The sequence below is a fragment of the Suricata suricatta genome, chromosome 14 (assembly GCF_006229205.1).
Source record: "Suricata suricatta isolate VVHF042 chromosome 14, meerkat_22Aug2017_6uvM2_HiC, whole genome shotgun sequence".
In the NCBI taxonomy this organism is placed as follows: domain Eukaryota; kingdom Metazoa; phylum Chordata; class Mammalia; order Carnivora; family Herpestidae; genus Suricata; species Suricata suricatta.
In genome coordinates, this window is record NC_043713.1 from 71,605,232 (window position 1) to 71,628,762 (window position 23,531).

General features: G+C 46.6%; 1 long non-coding RNA gene across 1 annotated transcript; it reads left to right on the forward strand.

Annotated features, from left to right (window-relative positions):
* Positions 1–16,432: 16,432 nt before the first annotated feature.
* Positions 16,433–22,023, forward strand: LOC115277735. The gene is made up of 2 exons (XR_003902500.1): positions 16,433–16,759; positions 20,748–22,023. It is a non-coding gene; the product is annotated as an uncharacterized LOC115277735 (long non-coding RNA).
* The last annotated feature ends 1,508 nt before the right edge of the window (positions 22,024–23,531 follow it).

The following is a 23,531-nucleotide window of genomic DNA, read 5'->3' on the forward strand; positions in this document are numbered from 1 at the left end:
AAGCCGCTTAACCAACTGAGCCACCCAGGCACCCCTAGAGAGCCCCTTCTGAATCGATCTCATTTCAGAACTGAGTCCCCTCTGAAGGGAGTTGGAAACCAGAGAAGAATCTCGTAGAGGAGGAGTCCAATCTTACACAACCTCTTTGTTACTGGTCAGTGTTCTACAAGAGACAAATACGAGACAGCAAAGTCCAGGGAACGGAATATTTTATGAATGTAGCAAATGCTGTTGAGGTCAACTCTGTTCCAAACAGTGTGTGCCCCTAGGGACGCTGTGTTCGCCTCGCTCTCGGCTCTAGGAGCTGTGGGCAGGACGAGATTTTTCAATACCCAGGCTGGAGAGAAAGCATATTCTTTCTTTTCCTTAATCAGATCACGGCTTGGACTGTTCTACGAGATGCTGCATTGAGTCTCCCCCATTGGCCGATTCAACCTCTCAGCTGCAGCTATGGGTCGGAGCCGCGGCCAATTTGGAGAGTTCTGCGAGTTGAGTGGCTCTCTCGGTCTACACTGGCAATCTTGGGCAGAAATAGAAGGGGACCCACCTATGTCAACTACAGATTGTCTAGAAGCTACGTTACACATGGTAAAAGGAGGGGCGCCTGGGTGGCTCAGTCAGTTAATTGTCTGGCGTTGGCTCAGGTCATGATCTCACGGTTCGTGGGTTCCAGCCCCGCGTCGGGCTCTGTGCTGACAGCTAGCTCAGAGCCTGGAGCCTGCTTCGGATTCTGTGTCTCCCTCTCTCTCTGACCCTTCCCTGCTCATGCTGTCTCTCTCTGGCTCTCAAAAATAAAATTTTTAAAAATGGTAAAAGGAAACAAGTCAAAAAATCATTGTAATTGACAAAATAGTACCACTTCAACATATATTGATTTCAAAAATACATTGTTTTAAAAAATCTCAACAGGAGAGTTCCTTTTATTCTTCTTCTGTCTTCAGAATCAGTGTGCATTTTACACTCAGAGCACAGCTCAATTCAGAGGAGCTGAATTCTAGGGTCTCGATTGCCACATGTACTTGGTGGCTACAATATTGGATACCCCAGGTGTGGTCCATTTTACCAGCTCAGGTCAAAGCTGAATGACCAATTGAGTCTTTTATTCTAATTAGCATCGCAAATATCAGATCAGCACCAATAGTCACTTATATTTATATTTGTAGTGTCTTATCCTAGTATGGGGATGACATACGATAGGTACATGATGTGTCTATACAAGCAAAGAAGATACAACCGCACGCACTCCTGTTGATTGAGGTCATCAGGAAACTCTAATATCATGCTCATTTTTCCGCAAAGACTAGGTATGGCTGAATATTTTAAAGAAGGATGTAGAGGTCTCATCTGACTCAGTTATCTTGCAAAACCCCTCTGTATCTAAAATGTGGTGATGTCCGCTGCCTCTGGTGCAACAATTCATGCCTGAAGGAGCCCTGGGAGGGTGGTTTGTTGTGCCCGTTCTGTCTGTGGTCACTCAGAAACATAAGATCAAGACAGATGGCCAGCTGGGGAAGCTGGTGTCCAAGATCAAGGATCTGGAGTCCTCCCTTTTTAAAAAAAATTTTTATACTTTTTAATTTATTTTTGAGAGACAGAGACAGTACGAGCAGGGAGGGTCAGAGAGAGAGGGAGGCACAGAATCTGAAGCAGGCTCCAGGCTCTGAGCTAGCTGTCAACACAGAGCCCGATGTGGGGCTCAAACCCATGAACCGTGAGATCATGACCCGAGCCGAAGTTGGACACTTAACTGACTGAGTCACCCAGGCGCCCCACCTGGGATCCCCTTTGAGAACCACTCTATAGCTTCACAGAAGGATGCTGAAGGACCAAGGGGAGGCATCTGTCCTGTCCCTGATCCTGTGACTCACCTCCGGGGACAGGAGGCAGGAATTGACTGGGCTAAGTAAGATGTTGAAACAGAAGGTCCAATCAAGCGTAGGCGACCCTATAGACCAGCCTCTTTCCTGTGGGCAAGGAACGCTTTACTACTGTGCAGGGGGTGGGGGGCAGGGGAGCGCCTCTCTATGCAGCTCCAATTGGGGAACACAATGTAAGGAATTACAAGAGGAAGAGGACAAGTCCCCACCCACCCCCCTCCCCCTCTGGGTGCTCTGAGGAGCAGGAGGTCTAACGACGCAGTGAGGATGGTGACCCTGTCCCCCGCCCCACATACAGTACAACCCATCATGACGCCTGCAGTCACAATGGATTGTAAAACTCTCCCCGCTTTTCCTCACTCATAATCCTACTTAGTAACACCCTGTCAAACTTTGCCTATGACTTTCAGTTAAAACCCAACCAGTACACTTCCTATGAAAATCATTAATTATACGGCTTCAGCATATTCCAGCAAGGTAAGGTCACAGAAGACACTGCTTTTTAAAATATAATACAAGTTCTATTTGTTTTATTTATTTGCAAAATTGGAAAGAGAAATGTAAGTCACTTGTAATCCTAACTCCTTAACCTATTCCAAGTTAGTCTGGCATTGAATTTCCTTCAAATTTTTCTATTCTGTTTGGTTTTTATGTACATATGAAAACTCTATAGACTCCCAGCCTGAGCAATGGTGCCACGAGGTGACCCAGGTCATCCACAGACTCCGCAGGGGTTGAGGGGCCCCCCGGGGCTTGGGCAACTCCCAGTTCCAGCTGGAGGCTGCTGTGGCCCCTGCTTGATGCCAGGCTGCTACGTGCCCATGAGGATACAGAGCTGGGCCAGGGGGGCCCGCCCAGTCTCCATGGCAGGGAGACCCAGGCCTCTGTCCTCCTCCCTCTTCCCCCCAGGAGCCTGACCTGGAAAGAGTCAAGCCCACCAGGGCTGATCTCACCATGTGATTGGCTGATGTGTTCCCTGTTTACCTTGAGAGGGTTGGGTGGGGTTAGGTCCTGCAGGCGGGGGTGTTGAACCCTCCAGGGACACCTTTCACTAAGAACACAATGTGACCTGCTCCTCCTGCAGTCCAGCACACGGTGGCCAAGCAGGTACCTCCAGTCCTGTGTCCCAAATTCAGGGGCCAGTGGAGGACTCGGCCCAGCAAACGTAGGGCTAGGCAGGGCATGGGTATCGCCGTCAGTGTACCATTCACTTTTGGCAGTGGCCATGACCTTCATGCCCTCCTGCAAGGTCATGTGTATTTCCAGCCACCCCAGCTCACTCCTGGGGGGTTGGTTCCCTGAAATGCACTTGTTTGTCTTCTGTTCTTCCTCCTGCCTCTCTGCACTCTATTTCCTCTTCCTGTTCCTTCTTTCATGCCCCTTCTTTCTTGATTCATTCTCTTGAATCTAGGACAGGAAGATATCTGGAATCAGATTCCTGATGGAATAATTCTTTTTTTAAAATTGTGTCATCTTGGGGGCGCCTGGGTGGTCGGTTAAGCATCCAGCTTCGGTTCAGGTCATGATCTCACGGTTGGTGGGTTTGAGCCCCGCATTAGGCTCTGTGCTTACAGCTAGCTAGAGCCTGGAGCCTGCTTCGGATTCTGTGTCTCCTTCTCTCTCTGACCCTCCCCTGCTCCCACTGCCTCTCTATGTCCCTCAAAAATAAGTAAAAACATTTTTTTTAATTTTTTTAACATTTTATTTATTTTTAATACAGAGAGAGACAGAGCATGAGAGGAGGAGGGGCAGAGAGAGAAGGAGACGCAGAACCAGAAGCAGGCTCCACACTCTGAGCTGGCTGTCAGCACAGAGCCTGATGGGGGGCTCGAACCCACGAACGTGAGATCTGACCTGAGCCCAAGTCGGAGGCTTAACCGACTGAGCCACCCAGGCGCCCCTAAAAACATTAAAAAAAATTTTTTAAAATAAATAAAATTGTGTGATCTTGGTAGCTGTAAGGCAGAAGACAGTCATGTGATTCCAGAGGCCCCCACCCCCCTCTCTGGGACAGGAGAGCACCAAGAGGGGGCCCGGGCAGGGCAGACCCAGGCTCCCCGGGGGGCCCCTCCAGCAGTGTGGGCCCAGCCCTCCTCATTCCAGCCCTGCTCCCGGCCCGCCACTCAGGGTGCAGAACTCAGGCCTGGAGCCAGGGCACTGCTGGGAGAGCGGGTGAGGGGGTGGCGGGGAGATTGTGTAGACATCGGAGACAGGACCCCCTGCACCTGGATGGGACCGGGTCCTTCAGGATGAGAATCATCCAAAGAGGGAGCAAGAAGAATCACACAGGACACTTATGGTCAGGAAATAAATAGAAAGGAGCCAGAAGTAGGAAATTAATTCAATTCAGATGGCTGGTGTCAGCATCCTAATCCTCAGGATCTGTCAAACCTACTTCCGTGTGCACAAGGGCAGTGACAGTGACAGAGTGGCCTTGGGAAAGAGATGAGGTCAGGGGAAGTGAGAACTCAGGCCGCTGACCCTGGGACTAGGCCCCAACCCCAGATGGCAATTCTGTCCTCAGGGCTGCAGTCCCCCTGGGGCCCCAAACCCATCCTTTCTCCATTGTGACAGAGGGGCATGTCCAGGGTCTCCAGGCCCTTCCCAGCCCTCAGATTCCATACCTGGCACCAGGAAGCAGCCCCTGAGCCACCCCGTCCCTCCAAGAGGCAGTCACTGTCCCCAGGACTTTGTGTGCAAGACACTGCCAGCCTCCCAAGTTCCCTCCCCCATGCCCACCTGGACTCCTTCCTGCCTCCTGATTCCTGCCCATTTCCTGTCTCCTGGTCAGCCACCACGTTTGTGTTTTTCTCCACTATGGGGATGGTAGAACCACAATCACGGGTATACTACCACCTTTCCTAACCCATTCATCCAACCACTCACCCCTCCAGCCAAACCCAGGGGCACCTTCACGGTTGTGCTGGGTCCATGGAGAGTGACAACCAATCCCCCGTATTGCGTGTCTGTCCTGTGCCTCCTCTGACCTTAGGTACTGGGAGACGCTGGATGTTCACACACTCTGTCCTCCACATGGGTCCCCTAACCCTTAGGGAGGGTGACCATGACATTAGAGGTAACATAACTTGTCCAAAGTCCCCCAGTCTATAAATGAAGCGAGGAGGAAAGACCAACAGGTGCAGCCACAGAAACACCTGTGTCTGCCAGCCTTTGCCCCGGGCACTGGGAGGAGGGGGTGGATGCAGTCGGACACAAGGAAGCCCCCAGGGAGGGCTCGAGCCATGGTGTGGGGAGCAGGCCCACTGCTGTGTGGCTGGAGCAGTGGGATGTGACAGGGGCAGGAATCCCGGACCCACTGCCACGAGCCTCTGTCCTGGGCCTGTTCAGTCCCAGGAGACAGCTCAGCGGGGCTGTGAGAGCCTGGTCTGCGGCCAGCCTAGCAGCCTTCACACAGGCTTCTAGAATTCCTGTCTGCCAGGGAGGGTCTCCAAGTGGCTGCACACGGGCCTCTCTCACATGGAGGCAAGTGTAGGATTTATTCTGGCCCAGGGATCCAGGATTTGGGTGAGGATGGGAGGAGAGAGATGTGCTCCAGGGAGCACTCCCACCTCACTTCTGCAGGAGGTCCCAGGAGCACATGCAGGAGGCGGAGAGGGAACATTCTCTGTGATGCCCACCGGGGAGCACCCTCTCACCCAGGCGCAAAGCTGAGGGTGGCCCATGCAGGTGCTACTCTGTGACCTGAAGGTGCAGAGGGAGAGGGTCCCGGGGTCCCCAGCAGCCGGCTCACACGGAAGCACTTTGTCTCCAGTTTAAGTGTGCATGACAGAGCGTGCCTAATCAGACTGCCTCTGTCACAGATCACGCCAAACCCGACCCCGTAACTGCCCCTGCTCAATTCCCAAGACGTGTGTACCTAACATAACCCAGGCAGAGCAGAAAAGAGCCAGTCTTGGCTGAAAGATAAACCTTAAGTAATGAAGCAAGAAAAGATGATTCCCAGCAGTACATTCAGAGCCAGCAGACATGACAGCTCCTATTCCCACAGCATTAAGTATGAGAAGATGCACATTTCCTTTTCTTTCTGATTCCACACCTCCTTCCTCAGTCTCCAGAGCTGCAGGTCTAACCTGACTGCTGCCGGGAACCATTTCCTCCCGATGCACCTGAGGCGGTTCCCTACCTGGGGGGTCTTCATCCTCACTGCTCTAATCCTATTTTCTGTGAACAAGCCAACCTGTAGAGACACACGAATGTGCAGGATCAAGCTCCAAATCATGAGATCATGATCTGACCTGAAATCAGAAGTCGGACACTTAACCGACTGAGCCACTCAGGCGCCCTGAGTCAATACTATTTTAATAACATTGCATGGTGAACCTGCACTGTCAGGATGGGGCCCAATGCAGGGCTCGATCCTACTAACCATGAGATCATGACCTGAGCCGAAATCAGGGCTTAGAGGCTTAACCTACTGAGCCACGCTGGCGCTCCTGCAGAGCCTCTTTGTCTTTGGACTGACTACCAAATTACTGAACTCTCAGATGACTTGCACCGAGCTTTACTCTGCAAACATGAGACACATGGCATTTTTTGTCTCATGTCTCTTTGTCACCATTTATACAGACCAGCATACACACATACGAACTCACACCCTTACTGTTAACAAACCGAATGGTCTGGGTGGAGGATAAGCACACATTTAGCCCAGCAGGGAGTTTCAGGTCTGATAAACACTTGCCATGCATGCGCATCACCTTGTTTAGCCCTCCCAACCACCCTACAAGGTGGAATATCTGCTCTTACACCCATTTTATAGAAAAGGAACCCGAGACACACAGAAGTTAATTTACATAGCTAAAGAGTAGTAAAAATGACCCCAGGTGTTTTGGCTCAAGACTCTATGCTTGTAACCACCCCATTCCACTTTTGACCTTCGGCCATTCAGGGTACAGAGAAGGGAAAATAAACAGACTTTCCAAAGGGAAAGTTAGAAGCATGTGGTAAGGAAAATGACGGGGTTGTGGCGGCTTTCCAGACCCTAGAATGTACAGAGAAAAAGCTATGTGGCTTCAAGTCACATAATCCAAGCGTGATGCAATGGTTTGTCAATTCTGTTGTGTTGCCAATGTCTCATTTAACTCCTCCTAATCTAGAGTTAGGTGTGTCCTTCAGTTTCCAGTTTAGTGGCAAAGTCGATACACGTTATGGTCTTGAGGAAAATTCAAACACTTGCCGCAGCTCCTGAGGAAACATTGAACATCTAACAAATGTAAATATCAGGGTAATTTCTTCAACTGTCCTTTCCCCCTGCCCTGCCCTCTCCCTGGACAAGAGCCTTTCCACGAAAAATGCAAAACACAGAGAATGAGGCAAATGAACTCACGTTTGCTTCCTGCTGGTTGAAAATAAGTGTCTGGTGACAGATTCCAAATGGTTTACTTGCTGTTGGAGTTAATTCCTGAGTCTTAACACCAACTTTGAAACAGCATCATTGTGGGGGCTGGGGGGGATGGAGAAGGTTCATTTGCACAGAAAACTCCCTGGCCAGAAACGTTAGTCTCTGGAATACAATTATGACTTGGCATCATCAAACAAACCAAATATATAACTTTAGAAGTGCTCAAAGTAGGCTGCACTCAAATTGACGGAGGGCAAAAGCTGCCAGAATTGATGGTTTTAAAATGAGACTGTTTGCAGGGCACTTGGGTGGCTCAGTTAAGTGTCCAGCTCTTGATTTCAGCTCAGGTCATGATCTCACAGTTTGTGAGTTTGAGCATGACATTGGGCAGAGAGTGCAGAGCCCACTTGGGATTCTGTGTCTCCCTCTCTCTCTGCCCCTCCCCTGCTTGCTCATGCGCTCACTCTCTCTCTCTCTCTCTTTCTCTCAAAATATCAGTAAAATAAACATTAAAAAATAAAGATAAATAAAATGAGATTGTTCAAAGGAGTGAATTTCACCCTGCCTCGGGACACAAGAGCATACACGTGATTCTGTTTAAGGAAAAATTTTAAAAGGCAACCTTCATTAACAACAAAAGAAGCAAGCGGTATGGGAGAAGACCCTTGCTTTTCTGCTCCAAATGTAGCTGCAAATATACATTTTGCAGCTATATTTTAAATACATAACTTTTTTGGATGCCAGTCCCGTCATCATCTGATACTCCACTTCTGCTGGAGTTTTAACATTTCCAAACTGTAATCTTCAATGCCCCAGTAGGAAAAATAGTCAAAAAGGACACGAAGGCCGTATCGGGGATTCCTGTTTCAGGACAACGTGCACGGAGATGAGCTGCCCACATCAGAGGGAGGAGATGGGACCACAGACGGTTGTGTCTTGCTTCAGCTGATGCGACAGGTCAACAATCCAGACAGCCATTCCCTTTGCTAAGATAACTGGAGTGCTTCTTCGGCTCGGGCTTCTCGGGGGTCCACCACGTCGGTGGGCCTTTCATTCTTCTGGATGAAAGTCACGGCCACCCAACTCAACAAATAAGCCCAAGCAAAAAAAAAAAAAAAAAAAAAGAAGAAGAAGAAAGAAATTGATTGGCTTAAGTGACTGCATGACTACAGATGAATTTTGTAAATTCTAGCAGTGATTGCAAAATCTAGCCCAGGAGTCCCAGGCTAGAAGTTCAGGTGTCATTGTACTTCCACCATGTCCCGTGATCATCTCAGATCTCTCTTCTTCTGTGTTGGGTTCATCATCCAACAGCAGAAGCCCAAAGTGGCCTTTAATAGCTTAGGCAAACAAACAAACAAAAGGCTTGACCATAATTCCCATTTGTCTAGCTCAGAGTCACACGCAGGATTGGGACCCAATCACTGACTGAGCCACCCAGGCATCCCACTTACATCTCTTTAAAAATGCCTGGGCCACGGGGTGCCTGGATAGCTCAGCTGATCTCAGCCCAGGTCTTAATCTCAGAGTTGTGAGTTCAAGTCCTGCATTGGGCTCCAACGTTAGGCTGGATGTGGAGTCTACTTTAAAAAAATAAAATTGCCTGAGCCAGGCAGAAAGCTGAGAGTTGGCTTTTGGACAGGAGTCCACTTTCTCACCTGGTTGCCGGCTTCCTAAATAAACCTCAAATTCCCTTCCAGTTAAAACTCCTCTCTTGAGCAACGATGAATGATGATCTTTCGAGTGATGAACTTGGGTTCAGTAACAACACTGCCTTGATCTTGGACTTTCCAGCCTCTGGAACCATGAGCAATAATTTTTGTTGTTTACAAACTCCCTAGTGTATAGTATTCTGTCATAGCAGCCCAGGTGGACTAAAACTCTGGGCAGAGGATGGTTTTGGAGCCCATCACAGGAAACGCCCAAATACCAGAGAGCACTGACTGTCCGTCTGTCTTGTGAGCCTTTGATGCCAGAAGACTGGGGTTGGCTTCCCCCCAATCCAGCCATTCTCCCACCTGTAGTACGTTCTTATCTCAAGGCCTCCACCATGTAGATTTCAGGTGTCAGGTGAAAATCAGAAACCAAGATGATTTTACTATTCAAGCAATTTAGCTTCTTTTGTCTTCAATTCTCCAGTCCAGACTAGGCTCTGGGCTTTGCCTTTCATAACCAAAAAGGCCACCAAAGTATTTTCCTAAACCACAGTCACAAAACACTCCTTTCCTAAGTTAAAACTGACACCTCCCATATTCTAGCTGTTGTAAATAATGCAATAAACATAGGGTGCATATATCTTTTTGAATTTGAAACATGCACCCCTATGTTTATTGCAGTGTTATTTCCAGTATCCAAGCTATGGAAGCAGCCCAGATGTCCATCGATTGATGAATGGATAAAGAAGATGTGATATATATACATATATATATAATTTATATATACACAAATGTATTTGTATCTATGGTACTGTGTATATATGTTATGTGCACATAATGTATACATATATTATGTATATATATATACACATAGTATCTATAGATACATATAGTAGCTATATATCCATAAATAATGGGAAATTACTTGGCCATAAGAAAGAATGAAATCTTGCCGTTTGCACCAACATGGATGGATCTAAAGATTAGAATGTTAAGTGAAATAAGCCAGTCCGAGAAAGACAAATACTATATGGTTTCACTCATGTGTGGAACTTAGAAACGAAACAAATGAACAAAGGAAAAAAAGAGACAAGCAAAACACCAGACTTAAATACAGGGAACAAACCGGCAGGCACCAGAGGGGAGGTGGGTGGGGTAATAAGTAAAACAGGTGAAGGGAATTAAGAGTATAGTTACCATGATGAGCACTGAGTAACATATAGAATTGTTGAATTGTTATATTATCCACGGAAATGAATACAACACTGTATGTTGATTACACTGGGATTTAAAAATAAATGTAAATTTTTAACAAACTGGTACCTCTCAATGCAAATCAAAACCACAATGATAATACCACTTTGTCCCTACTAGGGTGGATATAATTTTTATAAAATGAAATGCAAACAGAAAATAGCAAGTGTTGGCAACGATGTAGCGAAATTGGAACCCTCCTGCATTTCTGGGGGGAGGGGGAGGAATGTAAAATGATGCAGCTCTTACGAAAAACAGCTTGGCAGTTTCTCAAAAAGCTAAACGTAGAACTAATCCTATGATCCAGAGATCGCATTCCTAGGTAGATATATCCAAAAGAATGGAAAGCAGGGAATCAAACATACATTGTATAATAATGTTCATAACAAGAATAAAACCAAAAGGTGTAAACAACCCAAGTGTCCAACAATGAATGAATGGATACACAAGATGTAGATAGACAGATAGATAAATATAAATAATGGAGGGGCGCCTGGCCCGCTCAGTCAGAACAGCTCATGACTCTTGATCTCAGGGTCATGAGTATGAGTCCCAGGTTGGGTGTACAGATTACTTAAATAGAGAAAACTTAAAAAAAAGAAATATATCCAATAGAATATTATTCAGCCACAAAAAAGAATGAAATTTTGAAATATGTGATCGTATGAATGGACCTTGAAAACATTATACTTAGTGAAATAAGCCAGACACAGAAAGTCAAATAGATGATTCCACTTACATGAGGTACCCAGTATAGTTAAATTCATAGGCACAGAAAGTAGAGGTTACTTGGAATTTAAAAACAGTAGAGGTTATTCTGTTACTGGTAAGAGAGTAGAAGTTACAAGTGACTGGGGAGTGGGGAAGGGAGAATTATTGTCTAACGGGCAGAGAGTTTTAGTGGAGGATGACGAACACATTTCGGATATAGATGGTGGCGATGGTTATACAGCTTCATTAATGTATTTAATGCCACTGAATTGCACATTTATTGTAGGGGCCCATTCAGCCAAAAGGCCTGTTGAGATCCCGCTGTGAACTACCAGGAGGAACGCACATATCCCTAGCATAGCTGGTGGGTGCGCCCCTGGTGCAGTAGGGTCCCTCAGTTGAGGATCGGGATTGAGTCACTCTCCTGGGAGACTGAGAGTACAGTGTCACATGGCTTGTTGAGTCCTACTTTCCTTTGTTTTAGAGAATGTGCGCATGACCTCTTGATCAAGATGGATTAGAGACTGGAGTTGGTTTTCTATGACCTTTAATTATAGTTTCAGTGAGTGGGCAGATTTTCAGATTGAAACTTCCTTCCTGGTCAGGGGCACTTTACCCGTAAATCATCATGTTCACCTTTAAAGAAAAATAGCCTTCTCTTAAGCTTTGGTTAATATTATACTATATGCGTAGAACAAGACCCTCATTAATGTATTTCATTCCTGTTTTTGAAACTCTGTAATAAATTGTTATTGTTCTCTTTTCCAGGGAAATAATAATCTTTTCTGGAACATGTGATTCTTACCTAAAACCTCAGAGTTACAAACAGTGTAATCATTAAAGACAAAATGTAATCACCTGTGGGATATAAAGATCCTAAGCATCACAGTAAAGTGCAATCCTGCCACCATTCACTTTGTGTCCTTTCTTATAGATACTGCACCGACACCGACCCCGTACTCAGAGACCCTTAGACAGTGGTGCGTGGGTTGGTCCCCCACAATTTATGAATGGTAAAAATGATAAATATTATGTATCTTTAATCACAATACTCATTAATTAGCTGAATGATTATTGGCAACTCCCAAAATTTTGTCATTTTTGCTTTTGTTTATGTTTCTATGGGGGGGGAACTATAAATGGAAATGTATTACCTGAAACGTAGGGACTTGGACATCACAGATTAATTCTACAGTCTATGATAATGCAACCATTCATTACCATCTATTTACTGAGCATCTACTGTGTGCAAAGCACACACCATGTTAGGAACTTGGGAAGGAAAGTTTTAAAAATGAATGAGTTTCAGATTATGCTCTAAAGGTAGAGTTATCAGATTTGGTGAATAAACCTACAGGATTCTGGGGCACCTGGGTGGCTCAGTCGGTTAAGCATCCGACGGGCTCAGGTCATGATCTCACAGTTCATGGGTTCAAGCCCCACATCAGGCTCTGGGCTGACAGCTCAGAGCTTGGAGCCTGTTTCAGATTCTGTGTCTCCCTCTCTCTCTGCCCCTTCCCTGCTCATTCTTTGTCTCTTTCTCTCTGTTTCACAAAAATAAGTAAAATGTTAAAGAAAAAGACAAGATTCTGTTACGTTTGAGTTGGAGGCAAACCACAAATATGATATCCCATGCAACATTAGGGATGTACTTTTATTAAATGGTATTCGTTGTTTATGTGAAATTAAAGCATAACTGAATGTTCTACAACCCTGAAGGAGGAAGTTTTCAGTCCAGTTAGACATTCACAAATCACCAGAGTATAAAGTACAATGAGGTCAAGAGTATGAGAATTTGAAAGTAGAAATTATCATATTTAATTGTAAATGGTCTACTGTTTAGTCCTGTCCAAATATATGTGATGTTACTAAGTGGAGAAAACAGGCTATTTTCTTTTTCTTTTTTCTTTTTTGTCCTTTTATAGTTTATTGTCAAGTTGATTTCCATATAACACCCAGTGCTCATCCCAACAAGTGCCCTCCTCCATGCCCATCACTGCCCTTCCCCCCCCCCCCCATCAGCCCTCAGTTCGTTCTCAGTATTCAAGAGCCTCTTACGGTTTGCCTCCTTCCCTCTCCCCAACTATATGCCCTCTTCCCCTCCCCCATGGTCCTCTGTTAAGTTTTTCCTGTTCCACTTATGAGTGAAAGCATATGGTATCTGTCCTCTGCCTGACTTATTTCGCTTAGCATGACTCCCTCGAGGTCCATACATGTTGCTACAAATGGCCAGATTTCATTCTTTCTCATTGCCATGTAGTATTCCATTGTATATATAAACCACATCTTCTTGATCCATTCATCAGGTGATGCACATTTAGGATCTTTCCATGATTTGGCTATTGTTGACAGTGCCGCTATGAACATTGGGGTACATGTGCTCCTATGCATCAGCACTTCTGTATCCCTTGAGTAAATCCCCAGCAGGGCTATTGCTGGGTCTAAGGGAGTTCTATCAATAGTTTTTTGAGGAACCTCCACACGGTTTTCCAGAGCGGCTGCACCAGTTTACATTCCCACCAACAGTGTAGGAGGGTGCCCATTTCTCCACATCCTTGCCAGCATTAGTCTCCTGATTTGTTCATTTTAGAAAACAGGCTATTTTCAATATTTTTATTGTTTCTCTTCCTCTGCTCCTTTTTGCTTACTCAACATTATTGCTCCACATCCTCTCAACAAACATTTGGAGAAAACCTTTCTGTTCCAGGGACTGTTCCAGGCACCGAGGGCAGAGTGGTGAATGAGCTAGATATTGCCCTGCCTTCCTGGAGTTCATAGTTTGGTGGGGGAAGACAGACAGCAATGGGAATGAATGACAGAAGATCACTTAAGATAGTGATGACAACTGGGCCACCTGGGTGGCTCAGTCGACTTTGCCTCAGGTCATGATCTCTGGTTCCTAAGTTCAAGCCCTGCTTCTGGCTCTGTGCGGACAGCTCAGAGTCTGGAGCCTGCTTTGGATTCTGTGTCTCCGTCTCTCACTGCCCCTCTCCCTGACTGTGCATGCGCTTGCTCTCTGTCTCTCAAAAATAAATAAACATTAAAAAAAAAAAGAGATAGTGATGACAACAGAAGAGAAGATGGGCTTGAAGAAGAGTGAGTGTGGAGGTTGTGTCAGGAGCTCCAGAAACAGCACTCTGAGGAATGAGCATTTGGGCAGAAGCCTCAATGGTGGACAGTTGTCTGCCATTTCCATATCCCAGGGAAAAGCAGTACAGGCAAAAGGAACGGTAAAAATCCTGATGCAGGAACAAAAAGGAGGTCGAAGTGCCTGGGGCGTAACTACACACAATACATTGTCATGAAACAATTGCTTAGTCTCTTTTGTTTTTCTCATTCTTTTATTTGAAGGGAGTGTAAGTTTAAATTGAAATGGTTAAAGGATAGGCAGCCAAAGAAGATCAAGCGAGGCATTCCAATAACCCAACAACTGTTAGACTACAATATTTTATTTTTTTAAATAATTTTTAGGTTTATTTATGTATTTTGAAAGAGAGAGAGAAAGTACGAGTGGGGAAGGGACAGAGAGAGAGAGGGAGAGAGAATCCCAAGCAGGCTCCTTGCTGTCACCCTCTGTGTTTCTTGAACCATGACATCATGACGTGAGCTGAAACCAAGAATCAGATGCTTAACTGAACAAGCCACCCAGGCGCCCCAAGGTCCATTTTAAACCCACTTTTCAAGACATATTTTTGAGAATAGTAACAGTCAACATCTCAATCATTTATAATATATGATGTCAGTTGCCGGTATTATCTCATTCAATCTTCTAGCATCTCAGAAAGGAACTCTCTTTTATATCATCCCTATATATCAGGCACTGAGATCCAGAAAGATGTTCTAGTGGCAGCAAGACTGAAATTTGAACCCTTGTCAATACACTATACTACCCCTTTCTACTTTTAAAGACATCAGGAACCCATAGACATTAGGAGAGGCTGATTGACCCTCCATGAAAAATGAGTTAGGTCTCTGATCTTGGCTAAAGAGAAGCTTTTTCCTTCTTTCTTTCCAGCAGAGATTTGTTGCATATTCCAGCAGTTCCCAGGGCAGACATCTACAAAGGAAATCTACCAGCCTAATGGCAATACATCTGCTGATGCCTAAACTCAAAATTATTGTTGTCATTGTTACTATTTCTTCTTATGGTATCTATCACAATTTTGAATTATATAAACCTTTGTGTGATTGGTGAATATCTGCCTTTCTAACTAACGTGAAAGTTATATTAGGTCAGGCGAGTGAAAGGCACCTATTTTTAAAAAATAAATAAAGACACTCCCCTTTGGAATCTCCTGAGTTTGAATTATTAAGCTTAAGAATAAAATAATCAGATATTTTACCAGCAAAATGAGTTTATTTGGGATTAACAGAGAATTGCAATTCAGGATATGCAAGCTAAGGCAAAGCCATAGACAAGTCCAACAAACAAAGGAGAGGAACTTCTTTTATGGCCAAGGGGAACAAAGTTGGGAGGGGTTATTTTGAAGGAAAGTCCACTGGAGAAAAGCAAGAATTCAGGGTGATGACAGTTTCTCATTGTCTGGGTTGCATGGGGTAGTCAATTTCCTATAGGAGATGAAATGTACATCTCTTTCTGCTGGAGCCTGAAATTGATGATTCTTTCCTCCTGAAGAGTCTTCTTTTGGGTCTGTAATTGACAGTTCTTCCTATAAGTGACATTGAGTGGTGTGCCTCTCCCTTGCAGCTTCCCCTTCTAGCATGCCAAATCCGTTTTAACAAGGTTTATCTTTATTACTTTTCACAGGATAGGACCACAGAGAATTGACGGAATGCTTTTCCATCTCTCTGCAGCACACATCGATTGTGAGGTAAACAGTGTTAATTAACCCCGCTACAAATCAAGCCTTAAAAATGAGGCCAGGCAGTGCCTACAGTGGTAAAGCCTCCAGATTCAGAACTATACCTGGATCAAAATCTAGCTCTGCCACTCACAAAGCCAAACACGTAACCAAGCTCTGTGTCCCCATTTATTCAGCAAGCATTCATTGAAGTATCCTGTTACTGTTCTAGGCTCTGGGACAGAGCAGCCAGCAAGAACGAAATCGCTACCTTCAGGGACCTGACATCCTAGGAGGAATAGCAGGTACTCAGAAAATAAGAAAATGTACATTGAACGTGTAAGGTAAATGGTGATGAGTTAAGGGGATGGGGGTGAGGGAGGGAACAAGGGAAAGGAGAGTGTATGTATGTTGAGGGAGTGGGAGAGTTGCTATTTTAGAAAAGGATGTCCAGGTAAAGGCTTTTTGAGAAGGTGGCATTTGTCAGATGGCAATACAGTATCTAGTTCTTGGGCCTGTAGCGAAGATCGAAAAAGAAAATGCACAGATTCGTTAAAAACAAACAAACAAAAAAACCGAAAACCCCCAAACCCACGCAAAACCCCCCCCAAAAAACCCTTCGATAGACCCAAAACGGACCCAGGAGACCTCTATGGAAAGAGGCCCGCGTGGAACTCACAAAAAGGGGAACGTTGGTCACAGCGGAACGGTGATCGAGGTGGAATTGGCCCAGACGGAACGGTGATCCCTCTGAAAATTGGTCCCGGGCGGAATCGTTCGCCAAGCAGTTACGCTCATCCAGTAGGAACCCCTTGACAGAGGGCTACACACGGCCCTGGACGTATGGTTGCCGAGGCAACGCGCGCCGGGTGGGCGGGAGCAGCGGCGGAAGGAGGCGCGCGGGCGGGGACGGAGGTGAGGCTGGCGGCGGAAGTGAGCCCTCCGCCGCTGCGAGCCTGGGCATGATGCTGCGTCGCGTGTGGCCGTGGCTGTGCTTCGGCCTGGGCAGCCTCCTGGCCGGGCAGGCGGAGGCCCCGAGCCCGGTGGAGCCGCCGGAGCGGAGCCGGCCGTACGCCGTGCTGCGTGGGCAAAACCTGGGTGAGTGGCCGCGGGCTGGCGGGGACGTGGGACGGCGGCTGAGCAGGTGCAGCTCCTCTCGGGAGGCTCGGCGCCAGCCCGGGTATCCAATAGGCTGTCCCTGTGTGTTGGTTGCATCAATGACCTGGGAATCGGGCCCCCACTTCTCTGGCTGCGTGGGCCCAGGCTAGGCAACAAGGGGGTTTTGTGGAGCTTGAAACCTGACTTTTGGGAGGATGTCTAAAAGACACACATATACACACATACATACACGTGGTGTGTCTGGCTTTGAAAGGGTCCTGGAGCTTAGGGCTTGACCGACTTCTGCCAAAGTCAAAGCCCTCCCTTTTCCACTGTACCTCACTGATGCATCTGTATCTCTGTGCCACAAAGAATCATTTTTGGATTATCGTGACTCCACACGAACTCCTACTGAACCACTTACTGTGTACCTAGCATTCTGCCCAGTGGTTTCCACGTGTTCTGCGGCTTAATCATTTAGGACAGAATTTCTCCACCTGGGTACTACGGACATGTTGGGACCAGAGGCTTTTTGGTGGGGTTTGGGGGAGGCGAGACCCACTATCCTGAGGGCCATTAGGGGCTTCTGGGGGCGCTCAGTCAGTTAAGCATCTGACTTTGGCTCAGGTCATGATCTCATGGTTCCATGAGTTCAGGCCCCCAGTCTGGGCTCTGTGCTGACAGGGTGGAGCCTGCCTGGGATTCTCTCTCTCCCCCTCTCTCTCTCGGTCCCTCTCCCACTTGCACACTCACTCTCTCTGTCTCAAAATAAATAAACTTAAAAATGAAAAAACAGCATTAAAACAAACAAAAAAAGATGTTGATGGTGACCAGGGGCAAAATCCCCTTGGTTGAGAAGCACTGCTAGAGAACAGTAGTGTTCAGAGAGTGGGGTGCAGACCAGTGGGGTCTCCAAACTACTTATCCACAAAGAGAGGACTACAGAAATTATTTAGGAATTTTAAAAGTTGACATTGTTGCAGCATCTGAGCAAGTAGAGACCAGTCCCAGGTGTCCCTAGACTAATGCTTTGCAGGTAGAGGGAGCTGCTAATTAATCATGCACATACTAATGAGCTGGGACAGGCTAAAAGTTACAAAAACTAGTCCTTTACCACACATTTGAGAAACACTCCCCTAAACAGTCCTGTGCAGTGGGGATTTTTGTCTCCCATCTTTTCAGAGGAGGAAACAGACAGAGAGGTTGTGTAACTTATGTAAGATCACACAGCCTGTTCATGATCTACATTAGGATTCCCATCTGGGAGCCCAGTCTGACCCCAACCCTGAATTCTTTTTTTTTTTTTTTAATGTTTTATTTATGTTTGAGAGAGAAAGAGACAGCATGAGCAGGGGAGAGGCAGAGAGAGAGGGAGACACAGAAACCGAAGACAAGCTCCAGGCTCTGAGCTAGCTGTCAGTACAGAACCTGACACAGGGCTCGAACCCGCGAACCGCGAGAGCATGACCTGAGCTGAAGCCGGACGCTCAACCAACTGAGCCACCCAGGTGCCCCTCCATACCCTTTATTCTTGACCACTGTGCTATGTTACCTGTTTGAGGCATAATCATGGCTTTCATTTATCATGTGCGTGTTGTATGTCCACACTGTCATTGAGTGCTTTTCACAGGTTACCACAGTTAGGTTTCAAGAACTTTGGTGGGGAGGGTTTTATTTGCCACATTTGATAGCTGGAGGGAACGGAGCTCACCGGTGGTAAGTAGGCCATAAGGAAGGACCTAAATAGCCCTAGGTTCTGCCCCAGCCTGCCATTCAGGCGGCTGACACCACATGCAAAGTGTGAGAGACATAGAGAGATGAAGAAGAGAATTTGTCGGGCCCCAAGTGGATCGCGGTCCAGATGGATATCATGTAACTGACAATTTCTGTTTTTAAAACAGTTTTTGAGATTTCTGTTCTCCGCTTCCAGTCGCCTGCATTCCTGCTTTGGGAGTTTGGTTTTTCTCAGAGCGCTTCCAACATGTAAAAGGAAAGGTTTTGTAAAATGGTTTAAATAGAGTAGGGCAACCTTGGATTCGATTGCAGTCAGAATCTTAGAAATTCACGGACTTCATGACTTTGAAAACAAGGGAAGGCGCTTAGGTAGCAAGGCCTGTTTTGGAGATACGACATTGAGCTTGTGTAAGTTGTAGGTTGTCCTTGTCACCTGTGTCTTTTCTTCCCCTTCCACACACACATACAACTACAGAGAGAGAGAGTCAGTTTTTAAATAATAACTGGGTTCAGTGCGGGGGCATTTTTGTAGAGGTTACATAAATAACCCCGCCTAACTGATGTAAATAAAACTGTGGTCAAATCTTATTTTACAGTAGCCACACTGGAGAACCACCATGGTCAGGCTCCGGCTGGAGCCTGGCATGAGCCCACATACTTAAAAACAAATGTACATTTGCTTGGTGAAGGTAACATTCTGAACCCTCCAAAGAGCTCTGAGGTAGTCACCCTGATGGGATTGCCCTTTCCTTCCTTGGGTTGCTGGTTACATTTATTATTTTTTAAATTTTTCTTTATTTATTTTGAGAGAGAGCAAGAGCATGACAGAGGGGCAGAGAGAAAGGGAAAGAGAGAATCCCAAGCAGGCTCCACACTGTCACCACGGAGCCTGACCCAGGGCTCAGTACCACAAACTGTGAGGTCCAGACCTGAGCTGAAATCAAGAATCAGACACTTAACTGACTGAGCCACCCAGGCACCCCGGGTAATGTTAGTTTAAAGCCCCAGTTTTTATGTCTAGTACCGTACGGGGGCTCAACCCAAGTGATGAGTTGGAGGCCCCATTTCTCACCTGAGCCCCTGGAGATTTTAGATGTGAAATTTACTCTCCAAAATGTAATTGGCTTGTGAAGTTAGTTCATTGTTTCTTGGCTCAGAAGGCCTTTGTCAAGACTCATCTAGAGACTGAAATGCTTCACTCTTTTTTCATCTCCAGTTTTTATGAATGGCTTTAACGTGGTTGGGGGCACCTGGGTGGCTCAGTCGGTTGAGCATCAACTTTAGCTCAGGTCATGATCTCACAGTTTGTGAGTTGGAGCCCCACATGGGGCTCTCTGCTGTCAGCACTGAGTCTGTTTCAGATTCTCTGTCCTCTCTCTCTGCACCTTCCCCACTCTTGCTATCTCTCTCTTTCTTTCTCAAAAATAAGTAACATTAACAAAAAAGTGAAGGGCACCTGGGTGGCTCAGTCGGTTGAGCATCCGACTTCAACTCAGGTCATGATCTCACAGTTGTGAATTCGAGCCCCAAGCTGGGCTCTGTGCTGGCAGCTCAAGATCCTGGAGCCTGCTTCAGATTCTGTCTCCCTCACTCTCTGCCCCACTCCTGCTTGTGCTCTGTCTCGCTCTCTCAAAAATTAAAACAAAACAAAAACATTAAACAATTTTTTAATTAAAAATGTAGCTGGGCTCTCTGCTTCTGTTCCTGTGCCCTATATTCAGATGGTTCTCTGTACAGCGGCCAGAATCAGATCATGCCATCCTTCTTGTGCAGTCCTCAAAGTCACCATAAATCCCACGTTGCCTTCATGGTCCACAAAGCGCTGCATGAACTGACGCCAGCCTTCCTCTCGCCTCACTTCCTGCCTTTCTTCCTCCCTCCTCCGCCATGCTTGCCTCCTTCTAGTCCTTGGCTTTCTGGGTCTTTCTGGCCCACAGTGCTCTCCTTGCAGGTCTTTGCGCGGCCGGGTCTCCATTTGTGTGTCAGCTTCTCAGGTGCTCTCTCTGCCTCCCTCCCTGCTGTTACCCAGCCTCCATCACTATCACATTCCTTCAAGCCACGTGAGGTGCTCTTATTTACGTTTTCTCCCCCACATGCGTGGAAACATCCCAAAAGAGAATCTGTTGGTGGCTGTTTTCCACGCCCCTGGCGCAGTACGTGGCACTGGGTGGCATCTGATAACCCGTCGTCAGTGAAGGGACGAGCTGCAGAGCCTGGAGCGGCTGTTAGGAGGTAACCTATTTTCCTTTTGCAGTGTTGATGGGAACCGTTTTCAGCATCCTGCTGGTGACCGTGATCCTGTTGGCATTTTGTGTCTATAAGCCCATTCGGCGTCGGTGACAGCCGAGCAAACCAGTCCTTCGACGAGTATTTGGGAAAAGAGTAAATTGTGTTGCACGTGGGTCACTGGAGAAGTCGGAATCAGAAGCTTCCTGCTTGGAGATGACCTTCGGTCGGGACAGTGGGTAAATGTGAAATGACTTAGAAAAAACAACTGGCAGTTATTTTTTTTCCCTAACACTGTAATGCACTGCAATAATTGGGTCTGCTGCTCAGTGTTTATTTGTATATCTGGCTGCACTCACACTTGTGACGAGGAAGACCTGAAGCTCCAGGTTTCAGTGTGAAGACGGGAAGACAGTAACTATGTGAGCAGTGTAAACCACACGGGGAATGACGAATGTTTGAAAATACTCATGAGAAGTAGACTTAACATGTAGACATTCCCTGCTTAAGAACCATCTGGTCACAGCGGGGTTAAGAATCACATATGTTTTTAATAACACCGAGCTGGCCTAGAATGTTCTGGTCCCAAAGCAGTGTGAGCTGTGGGGAACGTAGGCCGTCACTCCCCTGCTGCTGCATCCGGCCATGCACTCAGATGCCCCCGTCCGGGTCAGGGTCACATCACGTAGGCCCGTGACCGCGTGCACCCTGCGGCTGGGAGGCTCGGAGTCGGACTGGGAAGGTTGCTGGCCGGCCTGAAAGAGCTCCGTCCGCCCCGCGCACTGATCTCCCTCGGGCTGCACTTACGTCCTTCTAGGTGGTGGCCTAAAACTTGTGGCAGCTTTTCAGATTTGGAACCTAGAAGAAACTCAGCAGGACATTGTCTTCGCCCCGGTGAGGAGGTCCTCCACCACCAGAAGCGCGTGTTCATTGTAGGAGGCAGAGTGGCCGGTGTGTGTGTGTTTGCACAAATCTTAACCTCGAAAACGCTGCTGTTTTGCACTGTTAAACTGGATTTTCCCCCCATTGAAATGATACTTGTATACTCACAAAGTGGTTATCAGTATTTATTTTAAGGGTGCTAAGTTTAATTTTTGTTATTAAACTGAAATGCTTATCTTCTACTTCGTTCAGTCACAGCACTGATTTTTTTTTAACAATCCGCACTAAACGTGAAATAACTACTGTGGGGTACTGTAACTGTTCGACTTAAGGATTCTGTTTGTGACACTGACATTGAGCCATTGAAATGTTCACTGTTGTGTGCTTTTGAGCAAAGTGTCAATTAAAAGTAAAACCTCGTATGCTGTTTTACTCCTAGTATTTCTTTCCTAATCGTCTAAAATGCTGGTGTGTATTTGAATATGACCAATCTACTCAGGGAAGCGCCGGGAAGGTGAATTGGAAGTTTGTATGTGAAATAAGACAGCTTCCCAAGCCACCGTATTATTCCAGAAGACTAGGCCGTAAGTAATCTCTCAGGCCGGGCTAGGGGTCAGAAGCCTGGATTCTAGTCCCAGCTCTAATTACAAACAGGCTTGACGTCTCCAGAGCCTCGGATTTTTCATCTGTAAAGTGAGGTATACACACTTTATCTTTCTTATAAATTATGGTGAAGATCAAATGCTGTGGAACCGGTATAAATAAGGGCGGGTCACCACGTTTGGCCTGTCCCACAGAGGACCGTGGTTACTGACTGACGGCAGCGGGGAGGAGTGGATGGGATTCGGAAAGCCTGGCACCGACAGTTCACACCCCCGCCTCATCGGGAACGCCGTGTTTTGATAATGCCGCCTAAAAATGTATAACCAATTCTTGGATTTTCAAGGGAAAGAGTAAAAACTTTTGTAGGCCCAGGTGCCTGGGTGGCTCCGTTGGTTAGGCATCCAGCTCGATCTCGGCTCCAGTCGTGATCTCACGGTTTGGGGGTTCGAGCTCCACATTGGGCTCTGCACTGGCGGCACGGAGCCTGCTTGAAATTCTCTCTCTCCCTCTCTCTGTCCCTTCCCTGCTTGCACATTGTCTCTCTCAAAATAACATTAAAAAAAAAAAAAACCTTGGCCTATAAATCTCGTGACCTGCTGTTTATTTGCTCAGTAATCACTAGCCAGGTTACATTAGGATCATGTTCTAGTTTTCTGAAACAATCTTGCAGTAGTTCGTCTACATGCAAACCCCAGACCCTGCCCACGCCTTCATTCCAACATTCTCATCTGTTCAGTATGCGACTGCACGCTACAGTCAGAACAGTGCCCCGAACACCTACCGTATAGTCAGACGAACAGCATTCACTTCCTTTATGCCAATCATAAACATGATTTCTCTCAATAAGCATTAATCTTAATTTCCTTTAAAAAATTTTTTTTGTTTATTTTTGAAAGAGTGAGCGAGCACTAGTGAGGAAAGGGCAAAGAAAGAGGGCGAACACAGAGTCCTCCAGGCTCTGAGCTGTCAGCACAGAGCACAACATGGAGCTTGAACCCACAAATCATGAGATCATGACCTGAGCTGAAGTTGGATGCTTAACTGAGCCACCCAGTCACCCCTGATTTTAACTTCCTTTAAAATGCAGATGAAGGAATCTGCAAGCGCTGCTAGAGACTTGGGCTCTGGAAGTCTTAGGAATAGCTTTCATTTTTTCCAGCCGGACCTCATTCTTAAATCCACACAGTTCCAGACACGGGCCGTGTGTGGACTTTGAAGCCCTTCACTGCCCTGCAGATAGCCCCGTGGGGACATTGTCACGCACTTGTCTCCGAGGTCTTCTGCGTTCAGCAGGGAAGCGGTGGTTATGGGGAGCCTGTCTCCTGTC